Here is a 16,311-nt window from a genome sequence, read left to right as displayed (position 1 = left end):
TTCTAATCCCAGCTCCACCACTTGTTGGCTGCGTGACCTTGGGCAAGTCACTTAACTTTTCTGGGCCTCAGTAACCTCATCTGTAAAATGGGGATGAAGACTGTGAGCTCCATGTGGGATAGGGACTGTGTCCAACCCAATTTTCCTGTATCTCCACCAGCTCTTAGTACAGCGCCTGACACATAGTAAATGCTTAACAGATACCACAGTTAATTATCTGGAAGTGGGTGGCTAAGGTCAGACATGCTCTTGCCAGCCACTGATCAGTTTGCATGAAGTTCCACCCCACTTGCGGGAACACGAGAGGAATTTCTTCAGCGCGCACTGGAGACTCCGTGACTGAGCTAACCGTAGAAATTCGTTTTAGCCATCTGGGTGGGAGGTAGGGAGAGGGGAGCACAGTTGAACTGAGTTTTCAGTTTCCAGGGACAACCGTACATTTTAAGCTCCATTGTGAGCATCCCTAATGTGATAATATGCAGCTATATTTTTGGCTTTTGATTCGAAATCTTTCTTTAGTCCAATTCTGACTTATTTGGGGCTTTTCTACTTTCCAGACCCTTGGCCTATGGGTCCATGTAAATTTGCAGGGCTGGAATTCAATTGAGGTGTGTTTCCTTTTCCTTATCTTTGGTGCTTGCTTCTTCTCTTCAAGTATTTTACAAACTGGTTATGCGGGTTTTTTTTCCCAAAACACACTTCATCAGTAAGTACCCAGAACTGATGGAGCTAGTTTGATCTTGGACTTTTGGAAAAATGGAAATAGAATGCATTCACTCGCTGAAGGATTTCAGCAATTCTCCTGTATGTAAGAACAGTCTGATAATGGACCTTTTCCAGATCTATACCTTTAGCTGGGAGAGCTCATCCTCCAGGCCTGGATTCTATCATCCCGAGGTCATTGCCACCATCCAAAGTAAAACATGGGTGAGAATTAGAATGAGTTTGCCATCTCCTCCATTCTGCCCACCTCTTCTTCAAAACCATCTCCATCACTCTAGGCAGGCCATCGCTTAATCAGTCCTCTAGGATTATAATTTGCAATCGTATATGGAGTCACACATATGAACCATGTAGAGAAGGGGAGAGTGAACATGTATGTAGAGAAGCTTTGTGGCCTAGTGCCATGGGCTTGGAAGTCAGAGGACTTGGGTTCTAATCCTGGCTCTGTCACTTGTCTGCTGTGTGACCCTGGGCAAGTCACTTCACATCTCTGGGCTTCAGTTTCTGCCTCTGTCAAATGGGGATTCCCTACCAATTCTCCCTTCTACTTTAAACTGTGAGCCTCATGAGGGACAGGGGCTTGGGTCTGACCTGATTATCTTGTAGCTACTCCAGGGTAGTGCAGTGCCTGACACATATAGGGAAGCAGCGAGGCTTAGTGGAAAGAACATAGACCTGGGAGAAGGACCTAAATTGTAATCCTGGCTCTGCCACGTTTGCTGTGTGACTTTGGATGAGTCACGTCACTTCTCTGGGCCTCAGTTACCTCATCTGCAAAACGGGGATTAAGACTCTGAGCCCCATGTGGGACAGGGACTGTGTCCAACTTGATTAGCTACCCCAGGACATAGAACAGTGCTTGGAACATAGTAAGTGCTTAAAGAGTACCTTTCATTCACTCAGTCGTATTTATTGAGCACTTACTGTGTGCAAAGCACTGTACTAAGTGCTTGGGAGAGTACACTGTAACAGCAAACAGACACATTCCCTGCCCACAATGAGCTTGTTATTATAATTACATATTAAGCACTTACGTAAATGCTATTATGATTATTCAGTCACTTTCATTTCCATGCTGTTGTCTTGATTTGCTCCTTCCTTTGCCAGGTCACGGTTGTCTCTCGGCTGGGCTGTTGTGATCTTCTTGCTGGCCTCCTCTCTGCCGGCTTCACTCTCCCAACCCTTAGTCATGGTCCCCGGAACCATTTTCAGTAAGCAGTTCTCCGGCCCCATCGCTGTGTCAGAACCTCACAATGGTTCCCTGTCTGGCTCCACATCATCTCCTATTGTGGGACTCGCCCACAATACCCTAGCGCCTGACTTTCTCTCTCTCGCCGCCGCCACCAGCTCCGGTGACAAGTTGGTACAAGTGTAACGGATGACTGGGCCCAGAGCCCCAGGCATTCCCAGGATTTGCTGCCCCTGACCTGATAAAATTCATTATAATAATTATGGTATTTGTTAAGCATTTACTATGTACCAGGCACTGTATTAAGCACTGGGGTGGATACAAGCAAATCGGGTTGGACACAGTCCCTGTCCCACATGGGGCTCATAGTCTTTATCCCCATTTTACAAATGAGGTAACTGAGGCCCAGAGAAATGAAGTGACTTGCCCAAGGCCACCCAGCAGACGAGTGGCGGAGCCTGGATTAGAACCTTTTGACTCGCAGGCCCGTGCTCTATCCACTACGCCATGCTGCTTCTCGAAGGCCCGAATGAAGGCTTAACGAGAAATGATCTCACCCTGTAGGTCTGCTGACAGGAAAGTGGAATTTCAAAAGTCTTTTCCTGTGCTCTGCTCCTGGCCCAGGCCATCTTCCCCCTCCCTGTCCCCTCACCCCTGCCAAACACACACAAAGTGGCACCTAGGGTTGAGGCAGGTAATTGTGGTGCTTTGTGGCATTCTCCCTGGCACTGATTTTTACTGTAGTTGCCTGTCACTGGAGACACCAGGCATGCAGCGCGGCTTAGTAGAAAGAGAGGCTTGGGAGTCAGAGGACATGGGTTCTAATTCCGGCTGGCTCCACCACATACCTGCTGTGTGACTTTAAGCAAGCCACTTAACCTCTCTGTGCCTCAGTTCCCTCATCTGTAAAATGGGGATTAAGACTGTGAGCCCCACATGGGACAACCTGATTACCTTGTATCTACCAGTGCTTAGAACAATGTTTGGCACATAGTAAGCTCTCAACAAATACCATAATTATTATGCAGGCGTGGTCCAGTGAGAAGAGCACTGGCTTCGCCACTAGTCTGCTATGTGATTTTGGGCCAGTCACCTCACTTCTCTGTGCCTCAGTTACCACTTCTGTAAAATGGGGAATAAGACTGGGAGTCCCATGAGGGACATAGACTGTGTCCAACCTGATGAATTTATATCTACCCCAGCACTTGGTATAGTGCCTGGTACATCAATCAATCAATCGTATTTATCGAGCGCTTACTGTGTGCAGAGCACTGTACTAAGCGCTTGGGAAGTACAAGTTGGCAACATATAGAGACAGTCCCTACCCAACAGTGGGCTCACAGTGGTACATAGTAAGGGCTTAACAAATACTTTAAAAAAAAAAAAGGGATGGGACTGTGAGTCAGAGGACCTGGGTTCTAATCCTAGCTTCACCACTTGCCTGCTGTTTGGGCACAGTACTTAGCCGCTCTTCACCTCAGTTTTCTCAGTGGCCAAATGGGGGATTCAGTAACTGTTCTTCCTCCCATTTAGACTGTGAGCCCCATGTGGGACCTGATTATCTTGTATGTACTCCAGCACATAGTAAAAAGGTCATGGGTTATAGTAAAATGTCATGAGTTCTAATCTTGACTCCACCACTTGTCTGCTGTGTGAGCTTGGGCAAGTCACTTTGCTTCTCTGTGCCTCAATTCCCTCATCTGTAAAATGGGGATTGAGACTGTGAGCCCCACGTGTGACAGGGACTGTGTCCAACCTGATTTGCTGGTATCCACCCCAGCACTTATTACAGTGCCTGGAACATAGTAAGTACTTAACAAATACTGTAATTAGCATGGCTTAGTGGAAAGACCATGGGCTTGAGAGTCAGAGGTCATGGGTTCTAATCCTGACTCTGCCACTTATCAGTTGTGTGACTTCGGGCACATCACTTCTCTGTGCCTCAGTTACCTCATCTGTAAAATGGGGATTAAGACTGTGAGCCCCACTTGGGACAACCTGATTACCTTGTATCTACCCCAGTGCTTAGAACTGTGCTTGGCACATAGTAAGTTCTCAACAAATACTGTAATTATTATTATTATTACAATGCATGGCAGATAGTAAGTGCTTAGCAAATGCCACAGTTTTATTACCCTTGTGCTTATTTATGGCGTCCTTTTCTTTATGTTTGAACTACATACATCTCTTCCTCCTTTGGGTTTATAAGCCACTGGCAGCTGGGGTCCATTTTACTCGGGAGTAGCAGTCTCTAGCTCTGTAGACACAGGGTACTTCATTAAATATTTGACTGTGATCTTGTCCAACCTCCAGCCAGTTGTGGGGGATACTACCCTCCTCATTTCCCCAACAATTTGTCAGAAAGACCGTGGCCTGTGGGGGAGTAGGTGGAAAGGGAGAACAGAATGACTGTTCATCTGTCCAGGCTGCACGACTGCAGTGCTACTGTTGCTTTTCCCATAAAGAAACAATAATATTTATGGTATTTGTAAAGCGCTTACTATGTGCTGCCCCTGTGTTACCTTGGGCAAGCCACTTCACTTCTCTGTGCTTCAGTTACCTCATTTGTAAAATGGGGATTAAGACTGTGAGCCCCATGTGGGGCAACCTGATTATCTTGTATCTACTCCAGTGCTTAGAATGGTGCTTGGCACAACGCCATAATTATTCTTATTATAACTATGATACTTATTAAATGCTTTGTGCCAAGCACTGTTCTATTCACTGGTGTAGACACAAGTTAATCAGGTTGGACACAGTCCCTGTCCCACAGTGGGCTCACACCCTTAATCCCCATTTTTTACCGTTGAGTTAACAGGCACAGAGAAATGAAGTGACTTGCCCAGCAGACAAGTGGTGGAGCCGGGATTAGAACCCACGACCTTCCGAATCCCAGGCCAGGGCTCTATCCACTACTCCCAAGTTGAACTGGGCCATAGAACTCTGTAATGTGACTCATCCAAGCGGACCAACTCTCCTCCATGTTCGCGGTTGTGTAATAGCGTCGTTGTGTGCACCGAGGAGTCGCTTCGACAACTTCCGCATGTGCAGGAACGGGTTGAACTGGAAGGTGTTGCCTGACTGAAGCAATCAGTTGTGTTCATCGAGCATTTAACTATGTGTGGGGCCCCGCTGACAGCAGCAAAATCAAGACTGATCATCATCATCATCAATCGTATTTATTGAGCGCTTACTATGTGCAGAGCACTGTACTAAGCGCTTGGGAAGTACAAACTGGTAACATATAGAGACAGTCCCTACCCAGCAGTGGGCTCACAGTCTAAAAGGGGGAGACAGAGAACAAAACCAAACATACTAACAAAATAAAATAAATAGAATAGATATGTACAAAGAAAATAAATAGAGTAATAAATATGTACAAACATATATACATAATGTTATGTATGTATGTACTGATGATATCGTCACGTAACCAAGACAGCCTGGACCCCACATACAAGGCTGATAGTATGGGTTTTTGTTTTTGAATGGTATTTGTTAAGCGCTTGCTCTATTGCCAGGCATTGTACTAAGCACTGAGGTGGATGGAAGTTGGTCACAGTCCATGTCATACAAAGAGCTCACCGTCTTAATGGCCATTTTACTGATGAGGGAACTGAGGCACAGGAATGTTAAGTGACTTGCCTAAGGGCACACAGCAGACAAGAGGCAAGAACTGCAATTAGAATCCAGGTCCTCGGACTCCCAGGCGCAGGCTCTTTCCACTAAACCAGCTGCTTCTCGTCCCAGTGAGTTGTTATGGAACCTTCTTTGGGACAAAAAAAAGGCGGAGCTGAAATTGGTTCTAATTCATGCCGTCTGCTGGTCTTACCTGACCAGTTCTTCAGGATGTTTGCGATTGCATAATAGCCTTAATATTAAAGTTAAAGTTCAACCTTCACAACATGGCTAAAATCTGCCCCTTTCTCTCCTTCCAAACTGCTACCGTGTTAACCCAAGCACTTACCCTATCCCACCTTGACCACCCCATCTGCTTCCTCACCGACCTCCCTCCCTCCTGTCTCTCCCCACTCCTGTCCGTGTTTAATAATAAGAAGAAGAATTATGGCATTAGTTAAGCTCTTAGTGTGTGTGATACACTGTACAAAGCACTGGGGTGGATACAGGCAAATTGGGTTGAATATAGTCCCTTTTGCACGTGGGCTCACAGTCTTAGTCCCCATTTTACAGATGAGGGAACTGAGGCACAGAGAAGTGCACGGACTTGTCCGTGGTCACACAACTTCACACTGCTGCCCGAATCATCTTTGTGCAGAAACTCTCTGGGCATGTTACTCCACTCCTCAAAAATATCCAGTGGCTACCAGTCAACCTACACATCAAGGAAAAACTCCTCACTCTCGGCTTCAAGGCTGTCCATCACCTCGCCCCCTCCTACCTCACCTCCCTTCTCTCCTTCTCCAGCCCAGCCCGCACCCTCCGCTCCTCTGCCTCTAACCTCCTCACTGGGCCTCGTTCTCACCTGTCCCGCCGTCGACCCCCGGCCCACATCCTCCCCCTGGCCTGGAATGCCCCCCCTCCGCACATCTGCCAAGTCAGCTCTCCTCCTCCCTTCAAAGCCCTACTGAGAGCTCACCTCCTCCAGGAGGCCTTCCCACACTGAGCCCCCCTTTTCCTCTCCTCCTCCCCATCCCCCCCACCCTACCTCCTTCCCCTCCCCACAGCACCTGTATATATGTTTGTACAGATTTATTGCTCTATTTATTTTACTTGTACATATTTACTATTCTATTTATTTTGTTAATGATGTGCACCTAGTTTTACTTCTATTTATTCTGATGACTTGACACCTGTCCACATGTTTTGTTGTCTGTCTCCCTCTCCTAAACTGTGAGCCTGTTGTTGGGTAGGGGCCGTCTCTATATGTTGCCAACTTGTACTTCCCAAGCGCTTAGTACAGTGTTCTGCACACAGTAAGCGCTCAATAAATACGATTGAGTGAATGAATGAGTGGCAGAGCGGGATTAGAACCCATGACCTTCTGATTCCCAGGCCCGTGTTCTATACACTACACTATGCTGTGTCTCCCTGCTACACTCTGCTGCCCAGGTCATTTTTCTACAAAACCAAACCATCCAGTCCATGTTTCCCCACTTCCTCTAGACTGTGAGCTCATTGTGGACAGGGAATGTATCTATCAGTTCTGTTACGTTGTACTCTCCCGAGCGCTTTGTACAGTGCTCTCTGTGCACAGTAAATTCTCAATAAATACCACTGAATAATTGATCCTCAAGAGACTTTGGGAGTTTATTAATAATAATTGTGGTATTTGTTAAACGCTTACTATGTGCCAGCCATTGTTCCAAGCTCTGGGGTGGATACAAGCCAACTGGGTTAGACGCAGTTCCTGCACCACATTGGGCTCACAGTCTTAATCCCCATTTTACCGATTAAGTAACTGAGGCACGGTGAAGTTAAGTGACTTGCCCAAGGCCATATAGCAGACGTGGCGGAGCCAGATTAGAACCCATGAGCTTCTGACTCCCAAACCCATGCTGTATCCACCATGCCATGCTGCTTCCTGAGTTTCCCACCCACCTCCTCATCAAACAGAAACTCCTTACCGTAGGTTTTAAAGCATTCAGTCAGCGTGCCCTCCCTGATTTCCTACCAAAGCCCAGTGTGCACACTTCACCTTTTAATGCCATCCTCTCTCTTTGTGCCTCAATCTCTTCTATCTTGCCACTGACCTTTCACTCACATCCTGCCATTGGCCTGGTGCCCTCCCGCTTCATATCAGACAGACGATCACTCTCCCCATCTTCGAAACCTTATTAAAAGCACATCTCCTCCAAAAGGCCTTCCCTGACTAAACCCTCGCTTTCTTTTCTCCCACTCCCTCTTTGTCCCCCTTGCGCTTGGATTTGCACCCTTTATTCACCCCTCCCTCAGCCCCACAGCACTTGTGTACATGTCTGTAATTTATATTAATGTTTGTCTTCCCCTCTAGAATAAAATGTCATTGTGGGTAGGGAACACATCTACCAGCTCTGTTCTAATGTATGCTCCTAAGCGCTTAGTAAAGCGCTTTGAGAAAGCACTTAGAGAAGCAATGTGGCTTAGTGGAAAGAGCCCGGGCTTGGGAGCTCCGTTCATGGGTTGTAATCCCGGCTCTGCCACTTGTCAGCTGTGTGGCTTTGGGCAAGTCACTTCACTTCTCTGGGCCTCAGTTACTTCATCTGTAAAATGGGGATGAAGATTGTGAGCCTCACACGGAACAACCTGATCACCTTGTATCCCCCCCAGCACTTAGAACAGAGCTTTGCTCGTAGTAAGAGCTTTGTTCTTTTAGACTGTGAGCCCACTGTTGGGTAGGGACTGTCTCTATATGTTGCCAGTTTGTGCTTCCCAAGCGCTTAGTACAGTGGTCTGCACATAGTAAGCACTCAATAAATACGATTGATTGATAGTAAGCACTTAACAAATGCCATTATTATTATTAGTATTATCATTATTTGCACATAGAAAGTGCTGAATAAATGTGATTGATCGATTGACCCCTCTGGGCCCTGGACGGTCTGTGAAAGCCTGTGCGACTTTCAGTCCTCAGTGACTTGGCTGTAGGAAGTACTATTTCTGGCAAAAGGTACATATTGCCATGACTGTTACTAGCTTTTGGGTCAGGGTGACCGAAGGCATCTCTTCCTTTGTTTATTGCCAACCTGATCACCTTGTAACCTCTCCAGCGCTTAGAACAGTGCTTTGCACATAGTAAGCACTTAATAAATGCCATCAAAAAAAAGGAGTTTACAGTCTACAGGGAGAGGCAGATACTCAGATAGATTACTGATAGGGGAAAGTAGAGAAGGTAGACATACAGCTGGAGTAATATGGGATGATGAATGACCTGTTGCACAATTGAGTAAATAAGCAGAGTCCGTGAAACACTGTATACACTGTGTTGCCAGATTTTGTGTCTTCAGTACACATCTTGACAGTGTAGCCCAGTGGAAAAGATGATGACGATGACTGGTATTTGCCTGCTGGGTGACCATAGGCAAATTATTTACCTTTTCGGGCCCCAGGTTTCTTCATTTGTAAAATGAGAATGAAATCCTTAGACAATTAGCCCCATGTGTGACGGGGACTGTATCCGACCTGATTATCTTGAATCTACCCCAATGCTTAGTAGTGTGAAGGAGACTGTATCTGACCTGATTATCTTGAATCTACCCCAATGCTTAGTAGAGTGATTGGCACAGAATAAGCACTTAACATATACCAGAGTTGTTGTTATTATCATTACGAACGCAGTGAAAGAATTGGGGAACCCTCTGCCAACGACGCACGTCTTTCTGGGGCCGGACAGCCAGCAGGTATTATGGGGCCAGGTTAGGTAGGGTGTTAAGCACTGTGGACAGTTTTAGGCACAAAGAGGACATTGCTCCTGCCCTTAGCACAATGACTGGTGGGTGACCCCACTGTGAGATGAGCTAAGGAGAGAAAAAGTTGGGGAGCACCTTGTTGTAACATAATTTAGCATCAAAATTTCCTTTTGGCAGCTAACATTCAAGGGAACTCACTGTTTACCCCCTCGTGTCTATCTTCAAATGCACAGAGAAATGGTTACTCTCTGTGGAGGAAAAGGGTTGAAAGGAAATAAGCATGAGGAGAAGCATGGCCTCGTGGAAAGAGCACAAGCTCGGGAGTCAGAGGACCTGGGTTCTAACCCTGGTTCCACCACCTGTCTGCTGTGTAACCTTGGGGAAGTCACTTCACTTCTCTGTGCCTGTTACCTTATCTGTAAAATGGAGATTAAGACTATGAGCCCCTTGTGGAATACGGACTGTGTCCAACCTGATTAGCTTGTATTTTCCCCAGCGCTTAGTTCAGTGCCTGGTACATAATAATGATCTTAATAATGATGGTATTTGTTAAGCGCTTACTATGTGCCAAGCACTGTTCTAAGATCTGGGGTAGATAGAAGGTAAACAGGTTGTCCCTAAGTGCCAAAGAAATACCATTAAAAATATAAGGGGTGGGTTTAGGGAGTGAATGTGGCCTGCAAGGACAGTTGCAGTCAGTCAGTCAGTGGTATTTGAGTGCTTAATATGTGCAGAGCACTGTACTAAGTGCTTAATCTAGTGCCTCAGTGCTTAGTACAGTGCCTGGCACATAGTAAGCATTTAACAAATATCATAATTATTTATCTTTATTTACAGTATAGCTGATTTGGCAGTCCCCTCGAAGCTTGCCACAACTCCTGCCTAGGAATGACTATTTTGGGTTGGAGAAAAATGTAGATCCAAATCCCCGGAATGAATTTAGTGTGAACCAAGGCAAGTTCTCCTAGCAAGTATTTTGTAGCTCCCCAAGGACTCTTCCTTCTATCTCAAGTAATTTTCAGGCAGGTAAGAAGCAACAAGAACTCTCTGGAAACCAGACTCCTTTGTAACCAAGGTTGTTCATTTGAAACTTCAGAACAGTGGAAGCCTGCCCGGTTTTCTACCGGTCAAATAGCCCCCTTATTTCTGCCGTTTTCAGGAGGCTATGAAAGGTTCTCAGATTCCATCACTGCAAATGACGCACTGTGGTTTAGTTCCCATATACATTCCAAGCCTCAGAGAGTGAACCCGGCCAGCCCAGCCTTGAATGATGCTCAGACCAGTTGTATGAGAAGTTGACCCTGAATGGGAAGACAGGAAAAGAGTAAAGTTTTGAATGAAACTCTTGCCCTGAAAATGCACTTGAGTGGGATTTGTTGACATTTCTGTCATCATTAGAATCTAAGCATTTTGAAACCCCATCCCTGCAGCACTTATATACATAGCCTGTCTGTATTTTATTTTATTATTAATAATGATAATGATAATTGTGGTATTTGTTAAGCAGTTACCCTGTGCCTGGTACTGTTCTAAGCACTCGGGTAGGAACAAACAAACAGATTGAGTTGGACGCAGTGTCTGTTCCACATGGGCTCACAGGCTTAATCCCGGTTTTCCTGATGAAGTAACTGAAGCACAGAGAAGTGAAGTGACTTGCCCAAGGTCGCACATCAGACAAGTGGCAGAGCAGAAATTAGAACCCAGGTCCTGATTCCAAGGCCCCTGCTCTATCCACTAGGCCAAGTTGCTTCTATTATTGTTATTATCATTATTGTTATTAATAAAGGAAAGGATGCCATTTTAATATCTGCCTCCCACTCTAGACTATAAACAATTTGAAGGCAGGGATCGCGTCTACCAACTCTATTATATTGTACTCTCTCTGGTGCTTAGTACAGTGTTCAGCACACAATAAGGGCTCACTAAATTCCTTTGGTTGGTTATTGAGCACTGAGCTAAGTGCATAGGAGAGAAGAATAGAAGTGGGAGACCTGGTCCCTGCCTTCAAGAATCTTACAGTCCAATATGGGCAACCTGCAGACACAAGTTCATTGCAAACAGGGAAGCAGAGGGAATCAATCAATCAGTGCTATTATTGAGCACTTACTGTTGCAGAATACTGTAGTAAGTGCTTGGGAAAGTACAGTACAACAGAATTGAAAGACATGATCCAGAGTGGCTCAGTGGAAAGAGCCCGGGCTTTGGAGTCAGAGGTCATGGGTTCAGATCCCGGCTCTGCCAATTGTCAGCTTTGTGACTTTGGGCAAGTCACTTAGCTTCTCTGTGCCTCAGTTACCTCATCTGTAAAAATGGGGATTAAGACTGTGAGCCCCCCATGGGACAACCTGATCACCTTGTAACCTCCCCAGTGTTTAGAGCAGTGCTTTGCATATAGTAAGCGCTTAATAAATGCCATCAAAAAAAAAGGAGCTTACAGTCTACAGGGAGAGGCAGATATTCAAATAGATTACTGATAGGGGAAAGTAGAGAAGGTAGACATACAGCTGAGTAATATGGGACGATGAATATAATAATAATAATAATAATGGCATTTATTAAGTGCTTACTATGTGCGAAGCACTGTTCTAAGCTCTGGGGAGGTTACAAGGTGATCAGGTAGTCCCACGGGGGGCTCACAGTCTTCATCCCCATTTTCCAGTTGAGGGAACTGAGTCCCAGAGAAGTGAAGCGACTTGCCCATGGTCACACAGCTGACAAGTGGTGGAGCCGGGATTTGAACCCATGGCTTCTGACTCCAAAGCCCGGGCTCTTTCCACTGTGCCACGCTGCTTCTCTGAATGACCTGTTAAACAGTTGAGTAAATAAGCAGAGTCCATGAAACACTGTATACACTGTGTTGCCACATTTTGTGTCTTCAGTACACATCTTGACAGTGTAGCCCAGTGGAAAAGATGATGATGATGACTGGTATTTGCCTGCTGGGTGACCGTGGGCAAATTATTTACCTTTTTGGGCCCCAGGTTTCTTCATATGTAAAATGAGAATGAAATCCTTAGACAGTTAGTCCCATGTTTGATGGGGACTGTATTCGACCTGATTATCTTGAATCTACCCCAATGCTTAGTAGAGTGATTGGCACAGAATAAGCACTTAACATATACCAGAGTTGTTGTTGTTATCATTACGAACGCAGTGAGAGAATTGGGGAACCCTCTGCCAACGGCACACGTCTTTCTGGGGCTGGAGCAGTGTGGTGTCGGATGTGGGGTGAGGCTCCTCCGAACTGCAAATTTTTCTGAAGGTTGAATGTAGGAATGTAACTGCCACCTCCTAGGTGAGCTGGCTGTTCTTAACAGCTAAGAGAAGCAGGTGGTCTAGTGGGAAGAGCACGGGCTCGGGAGTTAAAGGACCTGGGTTCTAATCCCACTTGTCTGCTGTGTGACCTTGGACAAGTCATCAAACTTCTCTGTGCCTCAGTCACCTCATCTGTAAAATGCGAATTAAGACTGTGAGCCCCACATGGGACAGGGACTGTGTCCAACTCAATTTGTTTGTATCCACCTCAGCTCTTAGTACAGTGCGTGGCACATAGTAAGTGCTTAGAAAATACCACATTATTATTATTATTATGAATGAATGGTGGGACAACACAAAATCGGGGTGCTGGGTTTTAGTTGGTAAAAACTCCTTAGACCAATTTCATCGTTCTCTCTTTCTCTCCCCCTCCCCCATTCTGCTTCTTTACAGCATGTGTTTGATGATCTGAGTGGCTCCGTCTCCCTCTCCTGGGTCGGAGACAGCACTGGGGTAAGTTACACTCTGCATCCGTTAATGTGGCTTGGCAAAAAGACACGTTCGGTTTCTGGTGTTTCAGTAAAAATGTCACTCTGTGACGCCATGTCTCCAGCCGTAGCCCAGAATATGAACAATTCCTCTGCTTTAGAGAGCAGGGTAGCTGGAAAGTTCTAGGACCCATTGCTCAGGAAGCTCGGAAGAGGCTGGAGAGCAGCCTCAGAGAGATTATCAAGTTCCTCTGCTTCCAGAAACCACGGCTCCAGTAGTAATCATAGTCATAGTATTTACTTGCTCCTTTCATTCATCCCCTCCTCAGCTCCACAGCACTTACGTATATATCTGTAATTTATTTATATTAATATTTGTCTCCCCCTCTAGACTGTAAGCTCGATGTGTGCAGGCAGTTTGTGTTGTATTCTCTCCCAAGTGCTTTGTACAGTGCTTTGCATACAGTAAGTGCTCAATAAATATGATTGAATGAATGGATGAACAGTAAACACTCATTATATACTTTGGAATGAACGAATGAATATTGACCACTTCCTATGTGCAGAGCACAGTGCTTAGCTCTGAGAAAGAATCCATAAGTTGGAATTAAACGTGGTCCCTGTCTCTCAAATAGCCAGGTATGTAGCATTGTTCAAAAGAGAGGCAGCGTGGCTCAGTGGAAAAGAGCACGGGCTTTGGAGTCAGAGGTCATAGGTTCAAATCCCAGCTCCACCAATTGTCTGCTGTGTGACTTTGGGCAAGTCACTTCACTTCTCTGGGCCTCAGTTACCTCATCTGTAAAATGGGGATGAAGACTGTGACCCCCCCCCATGGGACAACCTGATCACCTTGTAACCTCCCCAGCGTTTAGAAGAGTGCTTTGCAATAGTAAGCGCTTAATAAATGCCATTTAAAAAAAAAAAGGTGGCCCTCAGCCACCTACCCCAGTTGTGTGGTCTCAGGAGGCTGGGATCCTACCGCCTGCACACTTCAAGGTCATCGTGACGTAGAAATTAACCCCGGAGGGGGTTGGGGGGTGAAGAGGCACTTCCCCCACACCCGTCCCAGCAGCCCCAAGATCAGAACTAGTTTCCCTAGCCTCTGTGGCCTTTTGGGAATTGGAAAGAACAGGAGAAAGAGATGGGGATAGCAGAGGAAGCAGCGGGGGATGAGGGGAAGAGACAGTCGCAGGATCTGGCCGCCATTCAGACTCCTCTGCTCACATTTCCACAGCTTCCCCTGAGGGGTTGGGGTGAAAGAAGTAAGGCATCCCTGCTTCACCTCCATGACCTTAGGGGACTTGGCAGAATTCTGCATTGCAAGAGCTAGAGGAGCAAGTCAAAGTGGCTTCCGGGGCTGGACCAGCCCGTAGAAGAAACTATTTGCATGAGTTGTGTACCTCACTCCTCCTCCCTCCCTCAGTTAAGTCCAGGAGAAAACCTCTGGAGCTCTCTCCCTTAAAATGGGAGTGGGAGGCAGGGAATAATAATAATAATAATTATGGCATTAAGTGCTTACTCTGTGCAAGGCGCTGTACTGAGGACTGGGGTAGATACAAGCTAATCAGGTTGGGCACAGTCCCTTGTTCATTCATTCATTCAATGGTATTTATTGAGTGCTTACTGTGTGCAGAGCACTGTACTAAGTGCTTGGGAAGTACAAGTTGGCAACATCTAGAGACAGTCCCTACCCAACAGCGGGCTTACAGTCTAGAAGGGGGAGACAGACAACAAAACTCAACATATTAACAAAATAAAATAAATCGAATAAATATGTACAAATAAACTAAATAGAGTAATAAATACGTACAAACATATATACATATATACAGGTGCTGTGGGGCTCACAGTCTTCAGCCCCACTTTACAGATGAGGTAACTGAGGCACAGAGAAGTAAAGTGACTTGCCCAAGGTCACACAGCAGACAAGTGTCCTTCTGGCTCCTAGGACTGTGCTCTAAGGTTCTACCCAATCACCACTAGTTCCTTGGGCCAATGCCTTGGGGATAAAGCTGGGATCGTCCAGACCTTAGTCCTCAACATTGCATGCTCACCAATGGCTTGGTGGTTCTTTAGCTGGTTCTTTTAGTGCCTACAGTGCTCAGATTGACTCTGGGTCACCACCATTCTGCCCCGGAGACTTTGGTGCACCTGTCCACTCCCTGGCTCAGGCCACGACTTCTGGGATTTGTGCCAGGTTTGAGGGGTGGTGTGATGCCCAGCAGAGAGGACAGATGTTAGAGGAGGTGTCAAAAAGGAGAGAGAAGGATGGGGGGGGCTAGGGGAGGAGGGAATAGAGAGGAGGAGAGTGAGAGGGTGAGAAGGGGAAAGAGAGAGGGAGAAAGAGATAGGTCAGGAAAGGGTAAGACCCCCACTAACCCATGTTTGTGGCTTTGATGCTGCTCCTAGAAATTCTCTTTCCTCATCCACTTCTTCCTGGCTTCTCCATATAGATATTTCATTTCCTCCTCAGGGCAGGGCATGGCCGACTTTGCTGTCGGGCAAAGGTATGGAGAGTCCTTTGTTGGGCAAGCTATTACTTGGCTAATCTTGCTGCTCAAATTGAATGTAATCATTGCCCAACGTTTTCTGAATAAACTTTGAATCTCATCCTCCAGATTAGGCTTTTACAGGTCAATTTCCCCTCCTGTCCAAGACCACGGGGCAGGAAAGAATTGGCCTCCAACTTACTCCTGGACTTCTCCAGCCTGTTCTCAGCCAAGAAGCTAAGGGGTTGGCCCTGTCTGGTTGGGAGGCCCGTGGAATCACCCACCCATCTCTGTTTGGTTCTTGAGCCTTCCACTCCTGTCTCATCATTCATGCCTGTATCCAGTCAGACACTGAGTCCGGCTGCTTCTTCCTTCAGACAACATACTTTGAAGGTCCCACCCCAGAACTTGACTATGTCAGGGCTGAGTTGCTGCTACGTACTTCTTTTTAGCTTCTGTGCCTTTAACCCATCTTCCTGCTAATCAGTCCCAAGGGCAACTGCTAACATTATTTTTGCCTGTGGCTGAGACTGTGGCTTTTATTGGCCTTATGAAGTCCAAGTTAACCGCCCATGACTTACCTCCCTGTCCCTGACTTCTTCACCCCTCATCAACTCCTTCTGTCTTGTCACTGCTTTTTATTTGGTTTGCTCCTACTTCTAGATCTATATGCTTTTCCCAGACTGTCCCCTGTACCTCGTTGGTCTTAATGATAATGATGGCATTTGTTAAGCGCTAACTATGTGCGAAGCACTGTTGTAAGCGCCGGGGCGGGGGGGGGGGGGAGGGGTACGAGGTGATCAGGTTGTCCCACGTGGGGC

At 46.3% G+C, this 16,311-nt stretch overlaps 1 protein-coding gene across 2 annotated transcripts in view; it reads left to right on the top strand.

The window, feature by feature from the left end:
• SORT1 (sortilin 1) overlaps positions 1 to 16,311 on the top strand; it is a 94,204-nt gene that overhangs the window by 40,016 nt on the left and 37,877 nt on the right. For both annotated transcript variants that reach the window (XM_038748945.1, XM_038748944.1), the window contains one exon: positions 12,967 to 13,026. The gene's annotated coding sequence lies outside the window, so the exon portion shown is untranslated. Of the gene's footprint in view, positions 1 to 12,966; positions 13,027 to 16,311 lie in introns of those variants that run through there.

This window comes from Tachyglossus aculeatus, chromosome 7, assembly GCF_015852505.1.
Source record: "Tachyglossus aculeatus isolate mTacAcu1 chromosome 7, mTacAcu1.pri, whole genome shotgun sequence".
NCBI lineage: Eukaryota > Metazoa > Chordata > Mammalia > Monotremata > Tachyglossidae > Tachyglossus > Tachyglossus aculeatus.
The sequence above is the reverse complement of the archived record's forward strand: the minus strand, read 5'-3'. Positions and strand labels throughout refer to the sequence as shown.